Source organism: Leptonotus elevatus, chromosome 21 (assembly GCF_054856555.1).
Source record: "Leptonotus elevatus isolate MCC_2025b chromosome 21, RoL_Lele_1.0, whole genome shotgun sequence".
Lineage (NCBI taxonomy): Eukaryota > Metazoa > Chordata > Actinopteri > Syngnathiformes > Syngnathidae > Leptonotus > Leptonotus elevatus.
Window position 1 is genome coordinate 17,092,050 of NC_141259.1, and position 6,046 is coordinate 17,098,095.

General features: G+C 35.7%; 1 long non-coding RNA gene across 1 annotated transcript; it reads left to right on the forward strand.

The window, feature by feature from the left end:
- The first annotated feature begins 3,911 nt into the window (after positions 1-3,911).
- LOC147156186 (uncharacterized) lies at positions 3,912-5,171 on the forward strand. The gene is made up of 3 exons (XR_015092155.1): positions 3,912-4,466; positions 4,558-4,720; positions 5,109-5,171. It is a non-coding gene; the product is annotated as an uncharacterized LOC147156186 (long non-coding RNA).
- The last annotated feature ends 875 nt before the right edge of the window (positions 5,172-6,046 follow it).

Sequence of the window (6,046 nt, forward strand, 5' to 3'; positions counted from 1 at the left end):
TCATATTTTGGTGGATGGAAAATACAATGCTTGAAATCTTTCACATGAACAAATGGTATCTCCTGTACGTTAAGCTTTTTAAGCAATGAAATAGTGACTAGTTCTCGGCACTAGAAGGCAGCAGAGCAAAGATGTTCAATGTGTATTCGTTGAACTGTATAACAAGTTTACAAACTACTTTTCGCAATATTGTTTTTATTGTGTTACGGTAAATCCATCCATTCATTTTCCTAAACTCTTATAACATTTTATTGATGAATTAATTAATTAATTGTAAATTTAAGAATAATTTTGAATATACAGGTAATGTTTTATTTATGTGGTTACTTAGTTATTAATCATTTTATAAAAAAAATTATGAAATACATATATAGTCTTTTTTAATATATAATATACAGTACAGTAGCTCACACATCTATCTGTGTGTGTGGGTGTGTGTGTGTGTTTGCCTTTGTGTATTATGAGGACATGTCACCTGAATACACGCAGCACTGCGAGGACATTTTGAATTATGAGGACACAGCCCATGTCCTCATAATTCATTCAATGCAGAAGTGCTTCTAGGGCTGTAGAAGGCTTAAATCCAAAGTTTCAGCCAATGTCCTTGTAAACCATAATTACATCAAATTGTGTATTTTTATGTATTTGATGACGCCCCCTGTAGGAAGGTCCTCGTAATGCACCACTTCATGAATTATTCACACCAGTGTATATTTCACAGCATTTGATTGGCTGACCGTCACCTGTCCCCATAATTACGCACATGTCTCCATAATTCAGTTTTTTCTCAAAATGCTGTGTATTGTGAATGTTTGTCTGTAGACGCAGAGCCTTTTTTTTTTTTGCAGCCACCAATTCCTAAGTAGATAAATTAAATAATGAAATACACTATGACATTTAATTATATATTTCAGCATTTAATTCTTGCAGTGGTTGTTTATTTGAAAATATACAATGGTTAACAGCTGTTTATCACATCACTTTGAACAGCTGGAGGCAGAGACAGAGAAACTGTCAGTGCCGTACATTGATTCATCATTTAACATCCCACCCTGCCTTTACAATATAACATCTTTCTGTACGCCAGTGGCCAAATGTTTTGAGAATGACATTGATTTTCTAAAAATCTGCAGTGCTGACTTATTATTATTGTTTTTTTATGATGGCAATTTGCATGTACTCCAGAATGTTATAGTGATTAGATGAATTGCAAAGTCCCTATTTGCCATGAAAATTAAAGTAATTTCCTTTAGTGACCTTACAAACTTTAAGTGAAGAAGGCTTCAGGACACCCAAGAAAATCCAGCAAATGCCAGGACTATCTCCCAAAGTTGATTCAGCTGCGGGATAAGGACATCACCACCAGTGTAGAGTTTGCTCAGGAATGGCAGTAAGCAGGTATGAGTGCATCTACACCCATGGTGAGGGAGTAAGACTTTTGGAGGATGGCCTGGTGTGACCAGTGAAAAGGGGATTCCATAAATACAGACCAAAATAAGAAAAAAAGAGTTGAAGTTATTTTCTCTGATTAACCCCCTTTCCAACTGTTTGGGGCATCCGGAAAAATGCTTGTCTGGAGTCTGGATCAGTCCTGCTTCATGCCAACAGTAAAGCATCATGTGACCATTCATTTGCAGGGTTGCTTCTCAGCCAAGGAATTGGGCTCGCTCACAATTTTGCCAAAAAACACATGCATCCATTACTAAAGTATAGTACTAAAACATCCTCGGACTGCAACTGTATGACAGCAGCAAGGTTATTTTATTTACTAAAGCAAAAAAACATTTTCGTTAATGAAAAAAAAAAAAACTTTTTAAAAAACTGAAACTGAAATCACATTTTACGATTACAAAATGATCTATAATTCTAGCAATAATATCCTTTGTTTTCGTCTGTGGTAATTCATTTAATATATGAGCCTTTGGGGTTCATTTTAAATGTGATCTATTTTTTTTTATTGACACTGTAAATCATAGAACAATAGCCACTCTTATCAACAAAGTTCATAATCCAACGACTGAACCAATTTGTTGATTTGAATGTGATTTATTATATTGCCCTGAGTACGGAAGTGACGTCATCTAGCAGCCCCGATAGAGAACCGCCCCCGGCTCTAATTACTTCACGAGATGTGATGGCGTGTAGCTGTGCTAATGAGGTAGGTTTGAAGCTCGAATTTTCCCTGTTGTTGTTGTTGTTGGTCGCTTGTGTACATTGCTCCCTCTTTCGCGAAAATGATTTATAATGCAAGTCCAGTGTAAGTGCAGCTAAGCTTACGTTAGCATACCTAACCATCTGTTGATTATGATGGATGCAGCTAATTATTATGGGCCTGCTAAGCGGAGCAAGCAGGCACATATTACTATCCTACAAGGGTTTCTTTTTTTTCTTTTTTATTATTCCACGGATTTTTCCGCAAAAATGTGGCCCGAACCGTAGATCGCACCGGGACAAATGAGGTATCAAACGATGCGGCTCGATCTGACTCGCTGCGCTATTATTTTTATAAGAATTCCCAGTTACCATGGCGACGCTATTCCCAAAAAACTGCCAATAAAAGTCCCATAGGAATGAATGGGAAACCGAAAATGATCACATCAAATCAAGCACCTTTTTCCAAGACACGCTGCGCGCGCATACGTTAACCGACCGATGTAAAAATTAGCTCATTTTGTTGGAATTTTTGTCATCTTTAGCTCAGTGTCAAAAAAAAATTTAAGGAATGAAAGCTCTCCCCCCTGTGCGGGTTCAAAGACAGTTAGTGAAATATCCTTTATCCCATGTGTGTGTATTGCATGAGCTAGAGCGGACCAATTAAGAATCAGAGTGTAGACAGAGAAAAAATAGATTTCAAGTTTCACTTCAACTCGTCACCATGGCCACAATCTTTGCTCACTAGACATCAAATTCGCACATTTTGTAGCCACAAGCCTCTGCTTTCTGAAGAACTAAGTTTTATTTGGCTACGGTGTCATTTAGTACCTTTATTTTCACTTTAAGCGAGGAGAAGTCGCACAATTTTGATCTCTTTTCAATGTAATTTTCGCCGTTTTTCCCTCTTCATTTTCGATCAATCATAAGTTTTCAACCTGCTCTCATTTGGTCATTTTTCATCCGATTAAAAAACTGAGAACATGCTCGCGTTCCCCAAACCCTTGCCGTTCTAACGAGCCATTTCTGGAATCTGCATCTTCAACCGTTAAGTCGCGAGAGGCTTTTGTTTGAGGTGAGCGTAATCCTATACAAATCAATGGAGTGTTGGTGCGTGACGTCTCCTCACAACTTAAAATCAAATGTGTGTGCGTGAATGTGCATGTTTTGTAAAGGGGCAGTGAGATACTGTTAATTATGGTAGATTCCACATTTCTTGACCGATTTCAATGGTTTGAATTTTAAACTGTTCAGCTCATTGAAATGTTACTTAAAATCAAATGTGTGTGCGTGAATGTGCATGTTTCTTAAAGGGGCAGTAACATACTTTATTTGATCTTGATTATGGTTCACTTTTACATTTCTTGAGCGATTTCAATGGTTTGAATTTTAAACTGTTCAGCTCATTGAATTGTTGGTTAAAATCAAATGTGTGTGCGTGAATGTGCATATTTCTTAAAGGGACAGTAAGATACTTTATTTGATCTTGATTATGGTTAACTTGCACTTTTCTTGACCGATTTCAATGGTTTAAATTTTAAACTGTTCAGCTCATATAAATGTTGGTTAAAATCAAATGTGTGTGCGTGAATGTGCATATTTCTTAAAGGGACAGTAAGATACTTTATTTGATCTTGATTATGGTTAACTTGCACATTTCTTGAGCGATTTCAATGGTTTAAATGTTATTTTTATTGCGTGTTTCCACGCGAGTTAGCAGGCCCATTCAAAATTTCCGCGGGAATTTTTCTAGTTTAGAATTGCTACGCTTCTGTTAGCGACGGTTAGCATAGCAGAGCTAACCGTCTGTTGAGTAAGATGAATGCTAATTGCAATTTTTAAGAGGAAAGCAATAACAGGCTGGTTTTTGATGTGAAAATATACAATGGCTTAGTATTACCAGTACAGTATAAATGAAGTATTGGTAAATTGCTGCATTTGTGTTTACTTAAATTTGTTCTTTCAATAGAAATATTTCAGTAAAGTCTGTTAGTGTTCATTACATTTAATTTATGCAAATATTTAGCAGAGCTGTGCTATCCACTGTATTTTATTTTCGTTGGCACATTTACTGCACACTGCACAGGCTATTATGGTACACTGAAAGTCAACTTCAAGACATTTGCACCAAGTTACCTATCAAACTGATTGAAACTCATTTTTTTCTATAGCTTTAGATCATTATCTTCAGTGAGACATGTCAGTCATGAGGCCACAGAGGGCAAAAGTTAAACCCAAAGAAGAGGTAGCATACTTTTCATCCTTAGGTAAAGACAAGAATGGCTTCACCATAAAATATATTAATTAATTCAAAGGTGAGTATTGGTAAAATATTCTTTAGTATGGGCCTAGTTTTCATTATTGTTATAATGAAATATTTCTGTTGTATCCTTTTTTCTTTGTAAGGTCGAGGAGTGTTCAGTTCCTGCTCCTTTCAGAAGAGAGACTTTCCTACAGAATATCGAGGAGAAGTTCTAAGCAAACAGGAACGTGAAAACAGGCTGAGAGTGTATCATGATGCCCGGAAGGTTTTCATGTTTGAATTTCGCTACAATGGAAAAACACTATGGTATGTTTATATGGTGTGTTGTCACACTTAATTTTTGTTTTTTTGGGGGGATATCGTGCAAGGTTTGACAAAACATAAAAGATTAATTAGAACTCAAAAGCAAAAGTACATTCTTTTCTCAATATAATTTTTTATTTTTATTTCATTTTTTACAATATTGTGACTTGTTTTTTTATTTTACTTTTACAGTTATCGTGAGTATCGCTAACCTCACAATATCATGTTAATTATCATATCGTGATTTCTTATGACATTTGGATATTGTGTCATACATGTGACATACTAGAATTACTGGTCGCACATTTATGATTACATGAAATTACATTATAGCAGTCTAGTCTTAGTAAGAATTTAATTGTATTGGTATTTTTCTATTCATCTGCCCCAGGTTTCCACTGACGCACAACCTGATGAAGACACAGCTATCAGACTGCGCCAAAGTTGACCAGGTGACTAGATTTCTTTTTGAATGTTGTTGAAATCAGTTTTCAGAAGCAAGACATTAGTGGAGGGTGGAGATACTAGGGCTGCACAATATGTGGAAAATATCTTGCCGCACGAATGGCTCATGCAATATGTGTATTGCAAAGACGTGCAACAAATGAATATTGGATTAATTGTATACTTTAGTCTGAGGCTAAGCGATTTGGCCAAAAAATAAAATAAAAAGTATTTTAAACCAACCATCCAGCATTCTGCCACCACTTGTGCAAAATTACAACTCACAATAACATCTGGATGTAACAGAACATAACAACAGCTTTTAATAATCCAGAAGACAAAATACATTTCACGATTTAGCAAATTTTCAACGATTCAATTTAAATTTAATTTATTCTATTAATTAGATTTATTGCCAGGCCCTACTTGAGTCTGAATTTGACCAATCAGAGACAACATTAATTGCGAATCGCCATACAAGAGAATTGTATCGAGGAGCATTACTAACAAAAAATAACTTATTTGGATAAGACTAGATCACAATGAGCATGATTATTTTTCTGCACGTACGTGTATTTCTTTAATTAGATTATATAGATATATATATTAGGTCCATGTTCAATGTCAAAATAATCTCCATCACTGTATAAAACACCCATGTCGCATGTTTTGTCAATACTGTGCAGCCCTCACAGGTGCATTGTCCTCACAATGTCGTAGTTGTGAATAACTGACACTCTGAGGACAGTGTATTTACACACTGCGAATGTAAAATAAGTTTTCAGGGGTTTGGAGTTACACATACAGTCCTCATAATTCATACTCTGGTATGGACACTCTGAGGACTGTGTATTTTCTATTAATTGTTTCATTGTGAAAAATAGA